Source organism: Choloepus didactylus, chromosome 3 (assembly GCF_015220235.1).
Source record: "Choloepus didactylus isolate mChoDid1 chromosome 3, mChoDid1.pri, whole genome shotgun sequence".
In the NCBI taxonomy this organism is placed as follows: domain Eukaryota; kingdom Metazoa; phylum Chordata; class Mammalia; order Pilosa; family Megalonychidae; genus Choloepus; species Choloepus didactylus.
Window position 1 is genome coordinate 199649248 of NC_051309.1, and position 24960 is coordinate 199674207.

Here is a 24960-nt window from a genome sequence, read left to right on the forward strand (position 1 = left end):
CTCTCCTCTACTTGTGAGTTAATGTTATATCCTGAAAGCCTGTGCCTCTGCAGGTTTCAGCAAGTCTCCTCAGAGCAAGTAATTTAATGAAAAAAAAAAAAATGTCTTTAAATGCTAAATGACCTCCCTAGAGTTGCTTTGGAGAGAAGCAATAACCAGTAGGAGATCAAAAATACCTTCTCCCTCTCACCTGGAATACCCTACAAGTTAAGGTTTATGCTCAAAAAACTCTGATTTTTCCCGTCCATGCATCTTAATAAATGTAGCATGCTTTTCTCAATTTTCAGTCCAGTGAATCTTTTGTTACATTCCAGTTTCTGCTGTTCTGGACAAAGACTGCGTATTATTTTGAATTTTCATTTGGAATTCTCTCAAAGTGAATTTTGACCATGCCACTGAATCTGTATATAATTCAAAAATTCCAAATGTTTTTGTCCAGATATTTTGTGCAATGTAGATAGACAGAATTTTGATTTATTTTATTTTATTTGTTTATGTTGATCAGGACATTTGAAACCAAATTAAAGCAATGCAGTGAATATGTAAGTTGAACAAATTTCTTCATAGTAACACATTATATTGAGGAAAAAACAGCCAACACTTAGATAGTTATTATATGCCAGACACTTTTCTAGGTTATTTTACATTTATTAATTTATTTAGTGCTCATACAACCATATGTCCCTGTTCTAGTTTGCCAATGTTGCTGGAATGCAAAACACCAGAGATGGATTGACTTTTATAAAGGGGGTTTATTCGGTTACACAGTTACAGTCTTAAGGCCATAAAGTGTCCAAGGTAACACATCAGCAATCGGGTTCCTTCACTGGAGGATGGCCAGTGGTGTCCGGAAAACCTCTGTTAGCCAGGAAGGCAGTGGCTGGCATCTGCTCCAAAGTTCTGGTTTCAAAATGGCTTTTCCCAAGACGTTCCTCTCTAGATAGCAGTTCCTCAAAAATGTCACTCTTAGTTGCACTTGGGGTATTTTTCCTCTCTTAGCTTCTCCGGAGCAAGAGTCTGCTTTCAACAGCCGTCTTCAAACTGTCTCTCATCTGCAGCTCCTGTGCTTTCTTTAAAGTGCCCCTCTTGGCTGTAGCTCCTCTTCAAAATGTCACTCACAGCTGCACTGAGTTCCTTCTGTTTGTCAGCCCATTTATATGGCTCCACTGATCCAGGCCCACCCTGAATGGGTGGGGCCACACCTCCATGGAAATTATCTCATCAGTGTTATCACCTACAGTTGGGTGGGGTGCATTTCCATGCAAACAACCTAATCCAAACGTTCCAACAGAATCCCCACTAGTATGTCTGCCCCACAAGATTGCATCAAAGAATATGGCTTTTTCTGGGAGACATAATACATTCAAACCAGCACAGTCCCACCTACTATTATTTTCATCTTCATTATATAGATAAGGAAAGTGAAGCTAGGCTACAAACTCCAGCTGATTGGCTCCAGAAGGAAGTTGAAGGTGAATGATTATCTTAGAAATCAGAAGATGATAAAAGAATTCATTAAGATGTGCAAAAGTTTCATAGGAAAAACCAGATGGAGGAAACCACCTGAGTGGAAAATCCAAAGAGACTAGGTCAGCCCTCTTATTTTCAGAAGCTCCACCCCACACAAATATATTAATATTCCTCCATATGCTATGTTAAATACCACTCTTTTAATATACAAAATTTTGAAAATGATTTTATGCTTTCACTCACTCATTTGCTCATTCATTCAACAAATATTTATTGAGCACCAACTCTGTGACAAGCATCAATCTAGGCCAGTGAACCAAACATCCCTGACTTCATGGACCTTACCTTGGAGCAGGGGTGTGTCGGAAGGGGACAGACGGATAGCAATAAATGTAATAAATGTATGGCATGTTAGTAGGTGCTAGATGCTATGGAAGGAAGGAGGAGCAGAGCAGGGTGAGGGAGATTTGGAATACCAGGGAGGAACGGTTTCAAATATGGCGGTCAGGATGAGCCTTTAGAGAGGTCAGATTTGAACTAAGGCTTGAAGAAGGTCAGGGAGTGAGCCTTGCTACATCTAAGGGAAGGGTATACAGTAGCATGCCTGGTATATTGGAAGAACAGCATGGAGGCCTGTGTGACCAGAAAGGAGCTGGGCAAGGGGGAAAATGTGGGGGAGATAAGCTCTGGAGGTAATAAGCTACAATGAGGTGGGCTTTTGGGGCTGACTTTTGGACCTTGGCTTTTCCTCTGAGTAAAATGGAAAACCATGACTGGATTTGACATGGTCTGACTTATTACAAGGACCACTCTGGCTGCTGTATTGAAGAATGGACAGTAGAGGAACAAGGGTAGGGGGAGAGAATGTTAGGGGACCAAAGCAGTAATCAGGCAAAAGATAATGGGTCCCCTTGCACCCTAACGGGAGGCATTCAAATTGAAATGCATTTTGACCTTGGAGCTGATGGGATTTGCTCACATGTTGGACTTGGATTGTGGGGAAATGAAGGTCCAGAATTAGACCTCATGTTTTTTGACCTGAGCAGCGGATGGTGCTGCTGCTGATTAAGATGGGGAAAGTCGCAGGTGGAAGAGGTTTCAGGGGCTTGCCCTGTTGAGATTGAGGTGCCAGTTAGACCATCCAAGCGTCAAGTGGGCAGTTAGATTTTACAAGTTTGGAAAAGAAGTGTGGGTTGGACTTTTGAAATGCCTTTCGTGATTACCTGTCTGCAATTGATTTATTTAATTTCAACTGGGTATAATCTTTAGCAACCATCCAGAGCATCCAAGAATTCCTATGAAGTGAGAACTTTAACTTCAAACTGTTTTCAAGTGAATAAAATATTTGAACTCTAAATTTAACAAGCATATTGACATGTTTTAGAGATATATAGTTGAATATGCATGGATTTCAGTTAGTTCGTTTTCTTTTTGCATTTTTAAGGCAGTGATTTTTTTTTTCTTTTAATTTTTCAGAGTTTCATAGGCACTAATGAACTCGTAGCCTGGGCATTGAGCCTAACTAAGGCTGAAAAGGCACTGATGCAATGATAAAGGTCGGGGAGGAAGTTTAGACTTCCCCCACATGAGGATGGAATATCCCATTTTTCAGTATCTACAGTGATAATACCTTCTTGTGTTCTTTGTTTTCAGGTTCGACCTTTCCTGTTTCTTCCTGTCTGGGTGTTGCCTTTCAGAGGGGGTATTGGGAAACGTTTACTTTTTATCTCTTCTCCTTGTAGACGAAAACTTTATTAGCATATTTATCTTGCCAAGTGCTAGGAAGGTAATTGCAATTTAATAGGGTTTATCATCCCTAACCTGTTGTGTACTCTGTGTCTATTTAGATTTGCTAGTGGGCAAGATGTTTTAATGCAGTTATTAGGAAATTTAACTTGGTAGAGTTAAAGGTCTGATACTTGGAGTTGAGCAAGTTTCTGCCTGTTAATTACTCACAAGTAAACAGATCAAGGCACTTGGTAATGTGCTAAATACCATCATTTGTTTAGGGTTGTAGGGCAATAAAATAGAATATGGTCAGCTGGGATCCATGCCCCAAATTAGCCTTTCAAAGCTCTGAGAGTCCAGAAAACTGATACTTAACTGCTGGTGACATTGGATATTCCTTCAATCGGGGATAAAACTTTTTCATTGTCCAATCAGAGATAAGGCTTAGAATGAAAATAGCTGAGACAGGTAGCCATGACCAGTTAGGGTCTTAGCTTCCTACAGACCTTTCAAATTAAACAAAATCCAGAACCCCAAGGTTCAGAAAGGCAGAAGGAGAATCTCTATGCAGAGAGGGTGAGGTGGGCTCTGTTCACCAATGCTTTAACTTCTTTTAGGGTTCTCTTATTTCATTTAGCTCTGCTACTGTCCCTGGCCCCAGAGGTGTGTTGTACCCACTTGAAAGTTCTTCCCCAAGCCTGAACACCATTGCCTTCTCCATGTTCCTTTTAATACAGCTCTGATGGGCTTGGGCCCTTCAAACACTGCTCTGAACAGTAGAGAAGAAGAAAAATAAAAGACAGAATGTATGAACATTAAATAGCCCTGCTTTCAAAGGCTGAGCTAATTACCTTCCAGCCCTGAAGACTTGGCAAAAATTGGGTCACCCATCTGGGTTCTTTTTTTTTTTTTTTCACTTGTTATCATTACTATTATTATTATTATTGGAGTAGTTCACAGAACAATTGTGCATAAAATACAGGATTCCCATACACCACCCCATCACCAATGCCTTGCCTTGGTGTGGAACACTTTTTACAGTTGACGATAGCACATTTTTATAATTGTACTATTTAATGAAGTCTATAGTTTAACTTAGGGTTCACTGTTTGTGAGGTGTAGTTCCATGGATTTTTCTTTTTAATTTTTATTCTGTTACCTTGTATACAATCTAACAGCTCCCCTTTTAATCATATTCAGATATTTATTTCAATGCTATTGACTGCGTTCACAATGTTGTGCTACCATCACCACCATCCATTACCAAAGCAGTTCCTCCAGTCCAAATAGGAGCCCTGTGCATTTTAAGACTAAACTTCCCATTCTCTATCCCCACCTTTTCCCCTGGTAACCTATATTCTAGATTCTGAGTCTATGAGTTCGCTTATTGTGATTCTTTCAAAACAGTGACAGCATACAATATTTGGTCATTTGTGTCTGGCTCAATTCACTCAACATGATATCTTCAAGGTTCATACTTGTTGTCAGATGTATCAGGACTTCATTCCCTTTTACAGCTGGATATAATTCCATTATATATATATATAATGATGGCTAATGATATTGAACATCTTTTCATACACTTTCTGCCCATTTGTATATATTCTTTGGAGACATGTCTAAGTCTTTTGCCCATTTTAAAAATTGTGTCAATTGTCTTTTTTATTTGTTTGTTTGTTAAGTTGAGGGATTTCATTATATATATTACAGATATTAATTCTTTATCAGATATGTGGTTTCCAAATATTTTCTCCCATTGTGTAGGGTGTCATCTTACTTTCATGATAAAGTCCTTTGCATCACAAAAGTTTTAAATTTTGATGAGGTCCCATTTATCTATTTTTTCTTTTATTGCTTGTTCTTTGGGTGTAAAATCTAAGAAACTATTGCCTAACACAAAGTCCTGAAGATGTTTCCCTATATTTTCTTCTAGGAGTTTGATATTTTTAACTCTTATATCGAGGTCTTTGATCCATTTTGGGTTGATTTTTGTATACGGTGTGAGGTGTGGGGTCCATGTTCTTTTTTTTTTTCAAATAGAGATCCAGTTTTCCCAGCAACGTTTGTTGAAGGGACTATTCTTTCCCAATTTAGTGGTCTTTGCCACCTTGTCAAAAATCAGTTGGCCATAAATGTGAGGCCATCTCAATTTTATTCCAGTCTTCTAAATGTCTGTCCTTGTGCCAGTAACATGCTGTTTTCATTACTCTGGGTTGGTAATAATTTTTTAATTCAGTTTTATTGAGATATATTAACATACCATACAATCATCCACAGTGTACAATGTGTTGTTCACAGTACCATCGTATAATTGTGCATTTATCACCACCATAAATTTTTGAACATTTTCATTATTCCAAAAAGAAAAATAAGAATAAAAACAGTAGTAAAAAAGTACACCTAAAACATTCCATTCACCCATCTCACACTATTTTTCATTTAATTTTTGTCCCCATTTTTCTAATCATCTGTCCATACACTGGATAAAGGGAGTATGAACCACAAGACTTTCACAATCACACAGTCACACCATGTAAGCTACATAGTTATACAATCATCTTCAAGAATCAAGACTACTGAGTTGCAGTTTGACAGTTTCAGGTATTTCCGTCTAACTATTCCAATACACTAAAAACTAAAAAGGGATATATCTATACAGCACACAAGAATACCCTCCAAAGTGATCTCTCAACTCCATTTGAAATCTCCCAGCCACTGAAACTTTATTTTGTTTCATTTTGCTTCCCCCTTTTGGTCAAGAAGATTTTCTCAGTCCCATGATGCCAGATCCTGGCTCATCCCTAGGAGTCATGTCCCACATTGCCAGGGAGATTTACACCCCTGGGAGTCATGTCCCACATAGTAGGGAGGACAGTGTGTTTAACCTGCCAAGTGGGCTTAAAGAGACAGGCCACATCTGAACAACAAAGAGGTTTTCTGGGGGTAACTCTTTAGCAAAATTTTTATAAGTGGGCTTAGCCTCTCCTTTGCAGTAACAGGCTTCATAAGGGCAAGCCCTAAGATTGAGGGCTTGGCCTACTAAATTGGTAGTCTCCAATGTTTGTGAGAATATCAGTAATTCCCCAGGTGGGAAAGTTTAATATTTCTGCATTTTCCCCCAGTTCCTCAGGGGGGCTCTGCAAATACCTTTTTATTCTCAGCCCAAATTACTTTGGGATGTATCAAGATTTCACACTTAACTGTACAAAACTACCAGATCTCACTTCCTATTCAAAGTTCCATGTAATTATGGTATCTGAATAAACTGACCATACAAGTTAAATTATTTAGTGTGCTGCAGAAGATATAGATCCTGAACAAAATAAACATCTCTTCCCTTGGTCTCACACAAAAGTTGAAGTTTTAGAACACAGTCAATATCTTCCTTTACCCTTTGGCCTGATTTGCCTTAGTCCTAACCAGATCTGCTTCTTTCATATCTCTGAGTTGAAGTCTGAACTCTTTTTCCACATTTTAAATGTTGCTGTATGAGGTAATACTGACATTAATAGCTGCTGAGCTCTAGCTCTGAATTTCAGGTGTCACACAGATACCCAAAGTTCCATAGACTGATCAGGTTATACACAAAGAGCTCAGCATCTCAGAATTTAGAGACAACCATTACAACTCAGGAATAGATGTGACTGCTGTAAAAGCTTACACTCCAGGGACCTTTAGAATAAGCATTCTACTGATAACCTGTGCTCTAAGATTCAATTCTCAGGCTTTGTACATTATAATTAATCCATTTTAGTGAAGCATTATAAAGTTTGTCTTCTCATTTCTGGTGTCTTTCACTCGAAATGCTGTCCTCAAGATCCATTCACCTAGTTGCATGTCTCACAACTTCATTCCTTCTTGCAGCTGCTCAATATTCTATTGTATGCATACACCACATTTCACCATTCTGTTCATCAGTCAATGAATCCTTAGGTCACCTCCGTTCACTGCAAATCATGAATACTGCAGCCATAAACACCAATGTGCAAATTTCCATTTGTGTCTCTGCTCTCAGATCTTCCAAGTATGTACCTATTAATGAGGTTGCTGGACCTTATGGCACCCACATACTTAGCTTCTTGTGGAACCACCACACTGTCCTCCAGAAAGGCTACAACACTCTACTTCCCCACCAACAGTAAATAGCTACATCCCTCTCTCCATGTTTTCTCCAGCACTTGTATCCCTCTGTTTATTTTTTCCCTGCAATTTTATAGAGATGTATTCACATACCATACAATCAGCCATGGTGTGTAATCAGTTGTTCACAGTATCATCATATAGCTGTTCATTCATCACCATAATCATCACTTGAACATATTCATTACTCCAAAAAAATAAATAACAAAAAAGATAAAAGAAAACACACAGTACTATACAATAGAATATAATAATAAGGTCAGACAGCAACACCACCACCAAGAATCCTGTACCCCTCCCTTATGTTTCCCTCTCATAGACATTTAGTTTTGGTATATTGCCTTTGTTACATTTAATGGAAACACATTACAATGTTACTGTTAACCATAGACTCCAGTTTCACTAAGTTAGAAAGTCCCAGCCATTATCTTCTATCTTTTCTTCTGGTGTCATACATGCCCCCAACCATCCTCTTTCAACCATCCGTCATCTTTGTTCAGTGTACTTACAATATTGTGTTACCACCTCACAGTATTGTGCTATCCATTTTTGGATCTATACAATCAATCCTGTTGAACATTCTATACTCCTTCAGCATCAAATTCCTGATGTCTACCCTCTTTCTATCTCCTGTTAACCTGTGTTCTCAGCTTTAACTCTCAAAATTTGCTCATTAACATTTGTTCATATTAGTGAGACCATGCAGTATTTGTCCTTCTGTTTCTGGCTAACTTCGCTCAAGGTAATGTCCTCAAGTTTCATCCACATTGCCATATGTTCTGTGACTTTTTCTGTCTTACAGTTGTATAATATTCCATTTTGTCTATATACCACAGTTTGTTTACCTACTTGTCCATTGATGGGCATTTGGGCTGTTTTCATCTCTTGGCAATCATGAATAATGCTTCTATAAATATTGGTTTACAAATGTCCATTCATGTCTTAGCTTTCATTTCTTCTGAGTATATATCTAGTAATGCAATTTCTGGATCTCATGGCAGTTCTATACTTAGCTTCCTTACGAACTGCCACTCTGCCTTTCAAAGTGGCTGCACCATTCTACATTCCTACCAACAGTGAATAAGTGTGCCTCTTTCTCCACATCCTCTCCAGCACTTGTAATTTTCTGTTTTTTGTTTTTGTTTTTGTTTTTTGTTTTTTGTTTTTGGTAATGGCCTTTCTAGCAGATGTGAGATTTTATCTCATTGTGGTTTTGATATACGTTTCCCTAATAGCCAGTGAAGTTGAGCATCTTATCATATGTTTTTGAGCCATTTATATTTCCTCTTCAGAAAAGTGTCTGTCCATGTCTTTTGCCCATTTTTTAATTGGCTGTTTGTCTTTCTGTTGTTGAGTTGTAGGATCTCTTTACATATTCTTGATTTTAAAACCCTTGTCTGATATGTGGTTTCCAAATACTGTCTCCAGTTGCATAGGCTGCCTTTTTTACTTTTCTACTAAAAGTCTTATGGGCTTAGCACTAATGTTTAGGTCTTTGGTCCATTTTGAGTTAATTTTTGTATAAGGTGTGAGACAGGAGTCCTCTTTCATTGCTTTGGATATGAATATCCAGTTCTCCAAACTCCGTACATTGAAGAGGCTGCTCTGTCCCAGTTTCATTGGCTTGATTGCCTTATCAAAGATCAATTGTCCATAGATGAGAGGGTTTATTTCTGAACACTCAATTCAATTCCATTGGTTGGTATATCTATATTTATGCCAGTACCATGCTGTTTTGACCACTGTAGATTTGTAGTCTGCTTTAAAGTAAAGTAGTGTGAGACCTCCCACTTTGTTCTTCTTTCTTAATATATTTTGGCTATTCAGGGCACCTTGCCCTTCCAAATAAATTTGGTTATTGGTTTTCTATTTCTGCAAAGTACATTGTTGGGATTTTAATTGGTATTGCATTGAATCTATAAATCATTTTAGGTAGAACTGGTATCTTAACTATAGTCTTCCAATCCATGAACATGGTATGGTCTTCCATTTTTAGGTCCTGTTTGATTTCTTTTAGCAGTTTCTTGTAGTTTTCTGTGTATAGGTCTTTTGCGGCCTTGGTTAAATTCTTAAATACTTGATTCTTTTGGTTGCTATTGTAAATGGAATTTTTTTCTTGATTTCCTCCTCCTGTTGCTCATTACTTGTGTAGAGGGACACTACTGATTTTTGTATGTTGATCTTGTATCCTGCCACTTTGCTGTATCCATTTATAGCTCTAGTAGCTTTTCTGTAGATTTTTTTGGGTTTTCTACATATAGAATCATGTCATCTGCAAACAGTGAAAGTTTTACTTCTTCCTCTCCAATTTGGATGCCTTTTATTTCTTTTTCTTGCCTAAATGCTCTGGCTAGAACTTCCATCACAATGTTGAATAATCATGGTGACAGTGGGCACCCCTGACTTGCTCCTGATCTTAGAGGGAAAGCTTTCACTCTCTCCCCATTGAGTATGATGTTAGCTGTGGGTTTTTCATATATTGCCTTTATCACATTGAGAAAGTTCCCTTCTATTCCTATCCTTTTGAGTGTTTTCATCAAGAAAGGATGTTGAATTTTGTCAAATGCCTTTTCTGCATTGATCACAATGATCATGTGGTTCTTCTGCCTTGATTTACTGATGTGGTGTATTACATGAATTGATTTTCTTGTGTTGCACCAGCCTTGCATACCTAGAATAAACCCACCTGGTCATGGTATATAATTCTTTTAATGTGTTGCTGGATTTGAATTGCAAGTATTTTCTTGAGGATTTTTGCATCTATATTCATCAGAGATTGGTCTATAGTTTTCTTTTTTTTTTTTTTTGTAGTATCTGTCTGACTTTGGTATCAGGGTGATACTGGCTTCATAGAATGAGTTAGGTAGCTTCCCCTCCTCTTCAATTTCCTCAAAGAATTTGTGCAGGATTGGTACTAATTCTTGAATGCTTGGTAGAATTCACATGTGAAGCCATCTAGTCCTGGGCTTTTCTTTTTTGGGAGCTTTTTGATGACTGACTCAATCTCTTTACTTGTGATTAGTTTTTTAAGGTTTTCTATTTCTTGTTTGTTCATGGTTTTCCAGGAAGTTGTCCATTTCATCTAAGTTGTCTAGCTTATTAGGTTATAGTTGCTCATAGTATCCTCTCATTATCTCCTTTATCTCTGTGGGGTCCATCAATTTTATTGATTTACTCAAAGAACCAACTTCTGGTTTTGTTGATTCTCTCTATTGTTTTCCTGTTCTCAATTTCATTTATTTCTGCTCTGATTTTTTTATTTCTTTCCTTCTGTTTGCTTTGGGGTTAGTTGGCTGTTCTATCCCTAGTTCCTCCAGGCAAACAGTTAATCCCTCAATTTTTGCTCTTTCTTCTCTTTTAATATAGGTGTTTAGGACAATAAATTTCCTTCTCAGCACTGCTTTTGCTGCATCCCATATGTTTTGACATGTTTTGTTTTCATTTTCATTTGCCTCAAGGTGTTTACTAGTTTCTCTTGTAATTTCTTCCTTTACCCACTGTTTGTTTAAGAGTGTGTTTTTTAGCCTCCATACATTTGTGGATTTTCCAACCTTCTTCCTGTTATTGATTTCCAACTTCATTTCATTATGATTCAAGAAAGTGTTTTGTATCATATCAATATTTTCAAATTTGTTCAGACTTGCTTTGTAACCCAATATGTGGTCTATCCTAGAAAATGATCTGTGAGCACTTTAGAAAAATATGTATCTTGGTTTTGTGAGATGTAGTGTTCTATAAATGTCTGTCAAGTCTAGTTCATTTATCATACAATTTAACATCTCCGTTTCCTTATTGATCCTCTGTCTGGATGTTCTATCCATTGATGAAAGTGGTGTATTGCAGTCTCCAACTATTATTGTAGAAGTATGTACTTCTCCCTTCAGTGTTGTCTGTGTTTGCCTCATGTATTTTGGGGCACTCTGGCTTTGTGCATAAATAGTTATGATTGTTATGTCTTCTTGATGAGTTGTCCCTTTTATTAATATATAGTGTTCTTCTTTGTCTCTTTTAATTGTTTTACATTTGAAGTCTAATTTGTCTGATATCAATATAGCTACTCCTGCTTTTTTATGGTTATTTTTTTGCATGAAATATCTTTTTCCAACCTTACACTTTCAACCTATTTTTGTCCTTGTGCCTAAAGTGAGTATCTTGTAGATAGCATATAGATGGGCCCTGTTTTTTTAATCCATTCTGCCAGTCTATGTCTTTTTCTTAGGGGGTTTAATCCATTAACATTTAGTGTAATTACTGTAAGGGCAGTACTTTCTTCTACTATTTTGTCTTTTGGATTTCATATGTCATATCTTATTTTTTCTCTCTCTCTCTCTTTTACCCTTACTGATAGTCTTCATTTCTACACTCTTCTCCAAACTTCTCTCTCTTGTCTTTTCCTATCAACCTGTAGCACTCCCTTTAGTATTTCTTGTAGCACAGGCCTCTTATTCACAAACTTGCTCAGTTTCTGTTTGTCTGAAAATATTTTAATCTCTCCCTCATTGTTGAAGGACAGTTTTACCAGATATACAATTCTTGGTTGGCAGTTTTTCTTTCAGTATCTAAATATATCATACCACTGCCTTCTTGCTCCCATGGTTGCTGCAGAGAAATCCATACATAGTATTATCAAGCTTCCCTTGTATGTGATGGATTGCTTTTCTCTTGCTGCTTTCAGAATTCTCTCTTTGTCTTTGACATTGGACAATCTGATCAGTAAATGTCTTGGAGTAGTTCTATTGGGATCTATTATGTTTGGTGTATGCTTTTGAATCTGTAATTTTATTTCTTTCATAAGAGTTGGGAAATTTTCAGTGATTATTTCTTCTATTATTCTTTCTGCCCCTTTTCCCTTCTCCTCTCCTTCTGTGACACCCATAACACATATATTCATGTGCTTCATGTTGTCATTCCATTCCCTAAGACCCTGCTCCTATTTTTCCATTATTTTCCCTGTCTGTTCTTTTGTGTGTATGGTTTCAGAGGTCCTGTCTTCCAATTCACTGATCCTTTCTTCTGACTCTTCAAATCTAGTGTATGTCTCCATTGTGTTTTTCATCTCCTCTATTGTGCCTTTCATTCCCATAAGTTCTGCCAGTTGTTTTTTCAAGCTTATGAATTCTTCTTTATAGTCCAGTGTCTTCTTTATAGCCTTCATCTCTTTTTGCCACATTTCCTTTCAGCTCTTTGATTTGATTTAGAAGATTTGCTTTAATGTCTTTAATTAGTTTTTTCAATTCCTGTATGTCAGTTGAAGTGTTAGTTTGTTCCTTTGGCTGGTCCATATTTTTGTGTTTCCTAGTGTGGCTCATTATTTTTAGCTGTCTAAGCATCTGATTTTCTTGATTAGTTTATTCTGGAGCTCATTTTCACTCTTTTATCTAGGGTTTTCTTGTTCATTGGCTTGTTCTCTGTCTGTTCTTTGGCCTTCAGTTCAACTTATTCTAGACCTCTATTTAGTTGATCAGAATTTTTCAGCTTTTGTTTTTCTGGTTCCTGCCCTGCCTCTATGTAACCTTTTTGTGATAGGGTCTTCCCAGATATGATAGACCCCAATCAGATTTTCCCACTCCAGACAGGCCCAGGTCTCAGGAGGAGAGTGTAACCCATACGAAGTTCCCTGGGAATGAGATCCACACGTTGTCAGACCCTCCTGTGAAGACTTTAGACTGTTACTTTCATATTCTGTCCAGCAGGTAGCACTTGTCAGCCCACATCTCCTCTCCAGTGTAAAGAGGTGCAGTGCCTTTAATTCTCAATGGATCATGTCCTTGTCAGGGGTGTGACTGACTCAAACTGTTTCTGTTATCCAGTATCTGATGTCTGAGTTCTCTGAAGAAGGGCCACCACTTAAGCTGGGCCCTGTCCCCTTTGTCTTGGGGAAGTTATATCCTTCGGGGGATTATCTCTCCCACTAGACTTATTGCCTGTCTCTCAGACTTATCTTAGCTCTGTCCTTGTCTGGGCCCAGCTGACAATTGCAAATATCCGAGGCTTTCTCTAATGAGCTACTTACAATAGTTTAAAAAAAAAAAAAAAAGAAAAGGAAATTCCTTTTCAATGCCTTTCCCCAGCCCCCAAGTTTTGTCATTCCCGCTATAGACTATTTAAAGATACACCCATTAGATGTATCTCTTTCACCTGACTAGTTGCTTTCAGACAACTTTAGCTCTGCCCTTGCCAGTATTCTGGCAGTTCTCATGGACTATTGAAAAGTAAAAAAAAATAAAGAGTCAGAGAGAGAGAAAAGAAAAGAAGGAAAACAAAACAAAACAAAGCAAAAAAAAAAAACAAAAAAAAAAAAACAAACCTTTTCAGAGCCAGACCCCAGCTACCTGGGGTTTGGAAGCAAGAGCCAGAGGTGGTACCCATTTCTATGTACTCCTGTTTCTTGGAGCCCAGCTCTTTTCCAGTATTCCAAACACCTTCAACTACAAAAGTCTCTGTTTTGTTGTTGTTGTTGCCACTGTTGTTAGCTCTGCCTCCTCTCTGCTAACTGAATCTTCCCGGTTCCTTTTGGGCCTTGCCCTTGGTTTATCTGTGCTTGGAGTTTTTATACAGCAGTCTGAATTTGTTAATTAATTCTGCATTTGGGGTCTCAACCAGGTCCTTGTTTCCAGCACAAATTGTTTCTTTTTCTCTCTGGGAACCAGCTCTAAGACAGTCTGCTGTGCCTGATGGGGGAGAGGCGCCAAACCCATGGCTGGGTAAACTTACATTTCTTCACTGTGATCTTAGCCATTCTGCATGTTCCAGACTGGTGCACGATGTGTGTCCAGTCACAGAAGTTCACCAAACCACTGTTCCATACAGTTCCTGATTAGTTACCAGTTGCCCTAAAGGAGTAACTGAATTCCACACCTCACCATTGCACCATCTTGCTCCAACTGTAATAAGTTTAAAACTTGGGAAGTGTGAATCCTCCAACTTTATTCTTCTTCTTCAGGATGGCTTTAGCTACATCATTCCATATAAATTTGATGATTGGCTTTTCCATTTCTACAAAGGAAGTTGTACAAGTTCTACAAAGGAATTTTGATTGGGATTGCATTGAATCTATAAATTGCTTTGGGTAGTATTGACATCTTAATGATATTTAGTCTTCCAATCCATGAACATGGACTTTCTTCCATTTATTTGGGCCTTATTTAATTTCTTTTAACAATGTTTTGTAGTTTTCTATGTACAAGTCCATTATATTCTTGGTTAGATTTATTCCTAGATATTTGATTCTTTTACTTGCTATTGTGAATGGAATTTTTCTCTTTATTCTTCTTTCAATTATTCATTGCTTGTGTTTAGAAACACTACTTATTTTTGGGTGTTGATCTTTTACTACACCCCTTTGCTAAATTCATTTATTAGCTCTAGGAGTTTTGTTGTGGAATTTTCAGGATTTTCTGTATATAAGAGCATATCATCTGCAAATAGGGAAAGTTTTATTTCTTTCTTTCCAATTAGGATGACTTTTATTTAATTTTCTTGACTAATTGCTCTGGCAAGAACTTCCAGTACCATACTGAATAACAGTTGTGACAGGGGGCATCTTGTGTTGTTCCTGATCTCAGAGGGAAAACTTTCAGTCTTTCCCCATTGAGTGTGATGTTAGTTGTGGGCTTTTCATATATGCCTTTTATCAGGTTGAGGAAGTTTCCCTCTATTCCTAGTGTCCCAAGTGTTTTTACCAAGGAAATGTGCTGTTTTTGTTTTTTGTTTTTTGTTTTTTCAGATGCCTTTTCTGCATCGAGATGATCATGTGTTGTTTTTTCCCTTCATTCTATTAATGTGGTGTTATTATATTACCCATCTGTGTTCTTAAGTAGCAGCTCTTGTCTTGTCTTGAGACAGCATACTCATCTATCAGAGTCAAGGTCCAGAAAACCAGAGTCCATTTCTCTCCCTATCTGAGATTCTCCCTCCAAATTGCAGGTTCAAATTGGAGAGATGGGCTCCTTCCCCTGACAATTGACCATCTCCCCAAAAGAATCTTTTCTCCAGATGAGACCTCCATCCTTACATTCACAAAGACTGTACTGGGTTTAATAGTGTCCCACCACCACGAAATTCATGTCCACCCAGAACCTGTGACTGTGGCTTTATTTGGAAATATGGTCTTTGCAGATGTAACCAAGTTAATATGAGGTCATATGGATTGGGGGTCCTTATAAGAAGAGGGTTAATTGAGACATGCAGAGAGAACACCATGTGAAGATGGAGAAATAGATTGGAGTTATGTGCCTATGAGCCATGGAACATCACAGAATGCTGGCAACCATCAGAAGCTAGGAAGAAGCCCAGACAAATCCTTCCCTAGAGCCCTCAGAAGGAGCATGGCCCTGCCAACACCTTGATTTAATACTTCTAGCCCCAAGAAGTGTAACTTGATAAATTTCTGTTGTTTTATGTCACCCAGCTTGTGGTAATTTGTTACAGCAGCTCTAGGAGACTGAGACAGGGGCCCCCTGTCCAGGGCAAGACATGAACATCTGTCACCACCTTACCAGAGAAACATCAACCAAGGGGTACTTGTCACAAACAGCCACAGGAGGGTTAGCCTGCACAGTCCCTGGTGCCACATGCAGGCCTCAGTAAATTTAGAGGCAGGGAGGAAAGAAACCCCATGAAAACAGCAGAGAGGGAGAGAGCTGGGAAACTAACTCTGCCTGCTTTACAGTTCTGCCCCAGGCAGGCTTTGCTTTTATGGTACTTGAGCTGGTAATCTAAGGATGGAAACTCAGAGGCTGTGTCTTTCCGGTGGTGCCAGGGATCTCAAAAACAAGCAGCAAGTCCACTTTCATGGTTTCTGTGAGACGGGAGGCTCCAGCCTCCCCACCTTGGAGTCTCCCTGTGTCCTGCAAGGAGCACCGGTGGGGTCCGGGTCTTTCCCTGTTGGGACTTTGTGGGTAAAACTCATGCACACAAGGCCGCCCTCCCACAGCTGTGGTGCCTCCTCCCTCAGTCTGTTTGTTTTCCCAGGCCTTTAAGGAACTGTCATTTGTTAACAGGTGCCAAGCGGTTTCATGTTCTAATCCCTCTACCATCAGCTTTTCCTTTAGCGCCACACCCACCTTCCTAATGGGCTTGAACTTGCCACTGTCCAAACATGAGCTACCGAATTGAAAACTTGACTTTACGATTTAATGCAGCCCACATGCATGGAAAGGGTGAGTTTGCCCTGGAGGTCGAGGGCGGGCCTTCCCCCTCAATGTTCTGGAAGAGTTTTGCCACTCGAGATCCCAAAGAGGGTGGAGCACATTCCCAGGGAATTGGGGAGAGCCTGGCTGCCACTACACTGTTCTGAAGAGGTTGAGCATGTGCCCCAGAGATGGAAGGGAATCCGGGAGCTGCCCCGATGTTTGAGGAGGGTGGGGCCGAGAAGGTGGTCTCCCCAATGTGTGGATATGTTGGAGCACTCACCTAAGCCTTTGAAGAGGAAAGGGCTGCCAAAAAGGCCCTTAGGAGGGGTTAGACTCCCACTCTCTCAAGCCCCAAGGATGCAACGTTGTTCTGTTAATGACTCTCAGACTTTGAAATCTAATGGAGTTTGTCCTACAGGTTTTAGGAACTGTTTTGGTCCTGTTAACCCTGTTTTCCTTACTGTTTCTCCTTATGGCAATGGGAATGTTTATCCTATGAATGTCCCTCCTTTGTATATTGGAAGCATATAACTTGTTCTAAGTCCACAGATCCAAAGCTAAAGGAAAAGTATGCCTTAGGACTGACCATGCCTATATTTGATTTTGATGGGATCTTGTACTTAACTATTGTTACTGAAATGATTTAAGTTTCTGTGGTATTGTGGGATGAATGTATTTTGTATTTGGAAAGAATATGTTTTTCTGGGGTCCAGGGGGTGGAATGTGTCAGTTTGAAAGTATTATTTCCCCCAGAAAAAGCCATATTCTTTGATGCAATCTTGTGGGGCAGACATAATAGTGGGGATTAAGTTGGAACGTTTGGATTAGGTTGTTTGCATGGAGATGCACCCCACCCAACTGTAGATGATAACTGATGGGATATTTCTGTGGAGGCATGGCCCCACCCATTCAGGGTGGGCCTTGATCAGTGGAGCCATATAAATGAGCTGGCTCAAGGAGAGGAAACTGAGTGCAGCTGTGAGTGATGTTTTGAAGAGGAGCAAGCTTGCTAGAGAGGAATGTCCTGGGAGAAAGCCATTTTGAAACCAGAACTTTGGAGCAGACACCAGACACATGCCTTCCCAGCTAACAGAGGTTTTCCGGATGCCATTGGCCATCCTCCAATGAAGGTACCCGATTACTGATGTGTGACCGTGGACTCTTTATGGCCTTAAGACTGTAACTGTGTAGCCAAATAAACCCCCTTTTTATAAAAGCCAATCCATCTCTGGTGTTTTGCATTCTGCAGCATTAGCAAACTAGAACAGGTTGGGTTTTTTTTTTTTCCCCTAAGAAACTTATCTGATCTTGGCCAGGTTTGAATTTGTCATTAAGCTGCATGTAATGTTCTTATATTAATCTTCCTTCTCACTCCTTTAGCATTGGTTTACATCAATCATGCCTTGTACAAAAATTACTTTATTTATATTCTGAATACTATTTCAGACAGACATGGCAATCTCTTTGAAATGGGGTTAAGCCATTTCACTAGGTTAGGGAACAGAGTAAGGTATTGAAACGAAAATGTCTTATATTTTACAAAATATAAAAAGTACTTCCTTGATTTTCTTTTTTTTTAAAGGATGACTTCAGATATATTTGAGGCTTCTTGAGAATTTAAGTATATCATAGGATAGCTCTTGATTTCTTCATAGTCTGGCACTTATCGTTTACTACTTCCAATCTCTATTTGACCCTGTGGGGAAAAAAATGTCAACATAAGGGTTAAGCAAAAAGTCGACTTTAAAACAAGCATTAGTCAGAGACAAACTCCTTGTTCTTTTCCAAACTTTAGGGGAAGAAAGGAGTTCCATAATTTAGATTTTTCTCATTTTCCTCCATAGAAATAGCAGCTCTTCTCTGGAAACAGCTCAACACCACAGATTCTTTTCACTCACATGTGTCTTTTAATCTTTATGACTTTTATTCTAAATAAAGTAAATGCCTTTGACCTTCAGTTCAGTTCTAAACGGGGAAGCCCTGTATGTGGTGGTTCTGTGGGGCTTTTTGAACTTTTTTCCTCCCAAATTATGACTGTTCCTCAGTGAGTCTTGACAGTAAATTTCTAAATTAGCCCTTGTCTGAACTTGTGTTTGGTTAATCTTAGGTATTTAATTCTAAGTGTCATAGATTCCACACATTTCCAGCGCAGGTGTCAGATTAAAAAAGACACTTTGATGCCCTCATTGTATAGGTCATTTTAATCATTTTTCTATGCCAGGAGCAAGGTAATTAATATTGCTCTCTTGTTGCAGGGCTAGAGCAGTGGCTTTTTAAAATGTGGTATTTTGCATGTATAGGCTCTGATGTTGTACAGCAGGTTCTACTTGTTATTTGTCTACCTTGGTGCCACAGAGGATATTCAAAAGACACCCCATAGGAGGCGGTTACTTCTGTCAAGGAGCAGGGTGACCAAAGCTAATATGTAGCAATGTCTGCTGAAATGTTTATTTTACACAGCTTTTAAAAAGTAAACAGAAACCATTATTGTAAATTGAGCTAAGAGAGATTATGCTTCAGGAGGAAATCAGATACCCAGAGTATTAAAAAAAAAAAAACATTTTAGAGCTGAAAGCCTGATTTTTTTTTTTAATTAAATTCAGTTTTATTGAAATACACTCACATATACCATACTATCATCCATGGTATACAATCCACTGTCCACAGTATGATAACATAGTTATGCGTTCATCACCACAATCTATTTCTGAACATTTTCCTTGTATCAGAAAGAACCAGAACAAGAATAAAAAATAAAAGTGAAAAAAGAACACCCAAATCATCCCCCCATCCCACCCCATTTGTCCTTTAGTTTTTATCCCCATTTTTCTACTCATCCATACACTAGATAAAGGGGGTGTGATCCACAAGGGCTTCACAATCACACTGTCACCCCTTGTAATCTACGTTATTATATAATTGTCTTCAGGAGTCCAGACTGCTGGGTTGGAGTTTGGTAGTTTCAGGTATTTACTTCTAGCTATTCCAATACATTAAAACCTAAGAGGTGTTATCTATATAGTGCATAAGAATGTCCACCAGAGTGACCTCCCTACTCCATTTGAAATCTCTCAGCCACTGAAACTATTTCGTCTCATTTTGCATCCCCCTTTTGGTCAAGAAGATACTCTCAGTCCCACGATGCCGGGTCCACATTCATCCCCGGGAGTCATACTCTGCATTGCCAGGGAGATTTACACCCCTGGGAGTCGGGTCCCACGTAGGGGGGAGGGCAGCGAGTTCACCTGTTGAGATGGCTCAGTTAGAGAGAGAGAGGGCTACATCTGAGCAACAAAGAGGTACTCAGGGGGAGACTCAGTCACCATTACATACAACTTTAGACTCTCCTTTGCGGTAATGAGCTTCATAAGGGCAAGTCCCATGATCGAGGGCTCAGCACATCAAACCGCCAGTCCCCATGTTTGTGACAACATCAACACCAGTCCAGGTGAGGATGTCCAACACATCCGCACCTTCCCCCAGATCCTCAGGGCTGGGGAGGGGGAGGCTGTAAATATATTTTTTATTATCTGCCCAAATTACTCTGGGATGTGTCACTATTTCACTCCAGCCTATACGAACCTACCGTATCTCACTTCCTATTCAAAGTTCCACGCAATTGTGGTGTTTGAACAAATCGACTGTAGAGTTGTACCGTTTACAAAATTTAGATCCTGTACCAAATAGATATCTCTTCCCTTGGTCTCATATGGAAGTTGAAGTTTTAAAACACAGTCAGTTTCAACCTTTACACTTTGGCCTGGTGAAAGCCTGATTTTGTTGCTGTTTTTCTTTATCTTCCAACAAATTGCTTCCCAAGGCTCTGGTTGTGAAGTCAATAGGAGTTCTGGATACAAAAGGACTCCATTCAGGTATGAAAAGAAACAAGCATGGGGGAAATGCAGATTTCTGGATAACAATTTTGAAGTTGTTTCACAGTTAACATATGTTGGTGTTTCCCAAACATTTATCCCTTTTTCCTTTGAGAAGTCAAATAGGCAATCAGTAGATTGCTTGGTTAGCAAAGAATGCAGATCAAAGGGAAGTGAACTGTTTTATGAGAGGTTGCATCCAAGCCAGCATGTGAGACCTGACACATCATCCCTGCAGACAGCAGCCTGTTTGCCTCTTCCCACTAGATTTGGGTGCATCCCATTCTGGGTCTTTCTGCAGGATGGTGCCGCATCAATCCTGCTGACCCCTGGTTATTGGACATCTCCTCTTTTTCCAAGACCTGGACTGTGTGTTCACCCATTCACCCAGTCATGCACATGAAAATATATATTGAGTGCTTGCCTGCCAGGTGCCCGACACTGTACTTCAATCTTTGATCCACAATCTTTCTCCAATTAAGGCACCATGCAATTGATTACATGGTCCCTTATTAAATCACATCCTAGTCCCTGCCTTCCCCAAGATTGCCACATGTTGATTTTAATTGGATTAGAGATGTTTCCAAACCCATCTTGGTTTATTGAATGAAAATGTATGTGAAAGTTTACCCCTGAAATTGAAAAAAAAAAAAAAAATCAAATGTCTCTTTTGGAGCTATTCAAAGGAAAACAGAGCCAAGTTAAGATTGATAGAATGGAAAACTGTTTTCCAAATCCCTAAGTGGCATTACTCACTTCTTGGAATAGTATAATTACTTTTATTTTATACTGCAGAAAAATTTCTAGTCCATCACACATTTCCTCCTATAAAAAAAATCATTGAATGGTGCTCTTTGTACAGAATTTGGAATAAATTAGTTGTTCTCTTTCTGATGAACTGCATTTGGAGTTGTTTACTGTGATGTAAGGGAAATCAAAGACCAACTTCTGAATATTGCAAATTTCTGTTCTTAAATAGAGAAATACATAAGGACTTGGATATTTCAGACTTTTGACAGTGGTCAACAGCATCAGAAACACCTTAGATGAAAACATTTAGAGGAAAACCATTTCGACCAAAAGGAGACATATTATTGCAATTCTCATGTGATGAGTGTGCTTTAGACGCACACAACGCGGCTTTGGCTACCATGCCTACAGCCCCTTCTGAGGAGCTATGAGGAGCAGAGAAGCTCTAAGCAGTGGAAGCCTTGGATGAGCAGAGGAATGGAGAAGAGTTGGTTGCTCATCAGTGGTTTGGGAATGACTGCATCTCCAGAATGGGAGGGCTCTAATGTAGGGAGCAATGGGCAAACCCCACCAAGGTGCCTGCAGAACTGCATTTGATTCTGACCTCTCTGCCAGGGCTTGGTGAAGTCTGGCTGTGCTGCTCCTGGCTGTGCCCTGGTCTAAGTCCCCTGTGCATCCCCCCGAAACCTCTAAGACTGAGATAACCTCGGTATAAAGAGCCTACCTACCACCAAGAGCCAGGAGTTTCAGGGGCTCTGGGCTGGGTGAGGGTGGCTTTGCCTGTGCTGAGCCCTGCATAGTCACTGAAACTTTGGGGCTTCACTTTCTTGTCTATAAGGTAGGGTTTTGAGGAGGAAGCGTTCCACAGAGGGCTCATTGCATGCCAGGCTGAGGTCTAACAGTTAACATGCTTGTCTCTTTCCACAGCTACTGCAGCCTTACTGACATCTCACAGGTGAGGTAACTGGCACAGAGAGCTCAGTGACTTGCCCAAAGTCATTCATGAGCAAGTGGCAGAGACAGGATCTGCATCTTAATGTGATTAAATTCAAAGCCAGTGTTTTTAACCACTGTGCTGGGCTACTCTGTGGTCCTTTTATCACTCCTGTTTATCACTGGTGTTGATAAAGAAGGCTACTGAAGTGACCCATGATTTCAAGAGGTCAAACATAAAGATAAAAACACTTTGGATTTGTAATGGACTGCCACCCTTAATATACGAAGGCCAGGCTCTTGCCATACTCCATATAGCACATCCTTTTGAGCTTTTATTAGTATTTTTAAAAATAGCAGTAGGGGATTTCTGCTTATTCATCTATATTCTCAATGGGTTACTTTTATCTTGTGCCAGCATCTCACATTTGCAACCCTTGGCATTTAAACAGTTGCCCATAAAATAAGGATTAGATGTGGGTGGCCTAAGAAGAGTTTTGGGAAAGACTAGATAAGGGAAACCTCTCATACCATCCATTGAATATGATGTTTTCTATCCCAAACAGTAAGTCTAAATCATCAGTTTATGGATCAGAGAATGATTTGGTAAAAACCGACAGTAAGTATCATTTAATTGCCCCATAACAATGTTGCATGTGTTCATGTCTGTTATGAGTGTGAGTGTACTATAATGTGTTTCACCCACACAAAACCATCATATCCAGTTTCCATGAGACGTTGGGTTCCCAGGGATGAGTGTCAGGATGGGAGACATAGAAAAAAAAGCTTGTGATTTTCAGGAAAAAATTATTTGGCTTTACTGTTAATAGTGAAGGAAACTTGCTTTTAATTTGACATGTTTCTTCCTTTCTTTTTAAAACTAAAAACATTATTTATAGTCTCCTTATAAAGATAATATATCTTTAATTTAGATAAACTAGGAAACACAGAAAACCCCAAACTTACACAGAAATAAAAATCTTGACTTTTATTGTTGGCCTCTTTATTTTTCATCTCAAGATCACATAAGAAATTTTCAAAATCTTGCTTCTTCAACACTTCCCTTGAGGGAGTTGACTTCTCATTCTCAACTCAGCCAACACCTGCCAAGTGCCACAGAACTCTGGGTGCAATTTGCCAGGCCTTTGTGGTTTCAAATATCACTTCTTGACTCCAAAATCTGGATTTCCATTCCTGACATTCCATGTAATTGACCTTTTACTGAAAATTTAATGTTCATCCATACGTTTCACTCTCATTCTCTCACATCATCCAACTCTTATTACCAAATGCCAGGACTGCTGCTACAACCTTTTAGCTGGTCTCCCCAGCTCGAGTGCCTTTTCCTTTGAATGAATCCTTCATACTGGGACTAGTGTAATTTTTCTAAAGCAATACTTTTAACATTACCCTTTCCCTTAGTGCCTCTCTGATACCTGTAGAGTAGTGTACAAACCCTTTAACCTGAAAATCAAAATGCTTTGCAACCTCTCTCTCACATACCTATTCCACTTATCTTTCCCTTTCCAAGCCAGGTGTGGCAGAAATATTTATTGTCTACTGAAAATCCGTGTGCTCGCCAGCATTGCACAGACTCCCTTACTGTTAGACTGGGACGAGGTGCCTGAGTTCTGACTAAAGGGAGGTGGGCAGAAATAAGGTTTAGCACATTTCTAGGACCAGCTGTAAAAGCCCTTATGTGACTCTTCCAACTTCTCTTCATGTTTCGCTGTGTCTTCAGAGGCCAAATGCTTCACAAGCTGCAGCTATTGAATGATGGAGCCTCCATCAGTTGGGGTCCCTGAGTGACCATGTGGAGAACAGCTTCTGCCGACTGATGTTGAATATGTATTATGAATAGAAATCAATTTATTTTGTGTTAAGCCTTTGAGATTTTAGAATTAACTGTTTACAATAGCACAGTCTATCCTACCCTGGCAAGCAACATGTGTGAAGCTCTACTTTAGCCAAACCAATCCGTTTGTTGTTTTTCTCATTCTTGTCTGGGAGATTTTGCTAACATTGTTCCCCTTCTCTGAATATTCTTATTTTTTCTCTACACTTGGGACTCTTCCCCTGTGATCTGCCTTCCTGTCGTCCCCTATATCTCTCTCCTACATAAGGCTCTTCTGGTTATACTCATGCTCACAAAAAGCAAAAGGTGGGACTTTATTATGATGCAGGGGTCTCATTTTTGGTTCTTGCTATATGTTGACTTATTTGTTCCTTTGTACTCTCTCTCAACAGATGGAGCTGTCTGCCTTTACGCACACAGCCCCCCACAGCTCTCAGTTCCCTTGTCCTCACGTCAAGCAAGAGCAGAGGATTGGGATAACTAAAACCACATTTCCTAATTCATGAGGCCAAGAATCAGATTGGCCCAGCTTGAGTCAGGTATCCATCTTTGGCCCAATTAACTATTTTGAAAGGGTGACAGGCAGTTCAAATATAGCAGATATGTCCCATTGCTTTGGGTGACTCAAAATAATTTCCAGGAAAAGATGGTAAGTCATGGGCTGGGCAATCACCACAAAAGTGTCCACTTCAGTATTTATTCAACCTTTCATTCAACAAATATCACACACTGCCTTTCCTTTCTAAATTTTAATGTGTATGTGTCCTATCTTCACAACCAATCAGAAAGCTCCTTGGGAGCAGGGATGCGTCTTGTTGATTGCTATATCCCCCTCATGCCACCTAATGCAGTGCCTTGCACGTGAGAGTGCTCAGTAAATGGCTACTGATTGACTAAGCTTTGCTTCAGTCTAGGCTGTGCTTCCTCCTTCTTGGGACAGAACAAACGGCCAAATCATTGTCAAAAAGAAAAATGCACACCAGAAGGGCATGCTCAGGGCCCTTTAAAGTATTTGCAGCAAGTGATGTGGTCTGTTCTGTCCAGGTTATAGGCAACATTTATTTTAGATTCAAATGTG

At 39.4% G+C, this 24960-nt stretch overlaps 1 long non-coding RNA gene across 1 annotated transcript; it reads left to right on the forward strand.

Moving 5' to 3' along the window:
- Positions 1–21515: 21515 nt before the first annotated feature.
- LOC119530182 lies at positions 21516–22647 on the forward strand. The gene is made up of 3 exons (XR_005216050.1): positions 21516–21581; positions 22022–22049; positions 22594–22647. It is a non-coding gene; the product is annotated as an uncharacterized LOC119530182 (long non-coding RNA).
- Positions 22648–24960: the final 2313 nt, after the last annotated feature.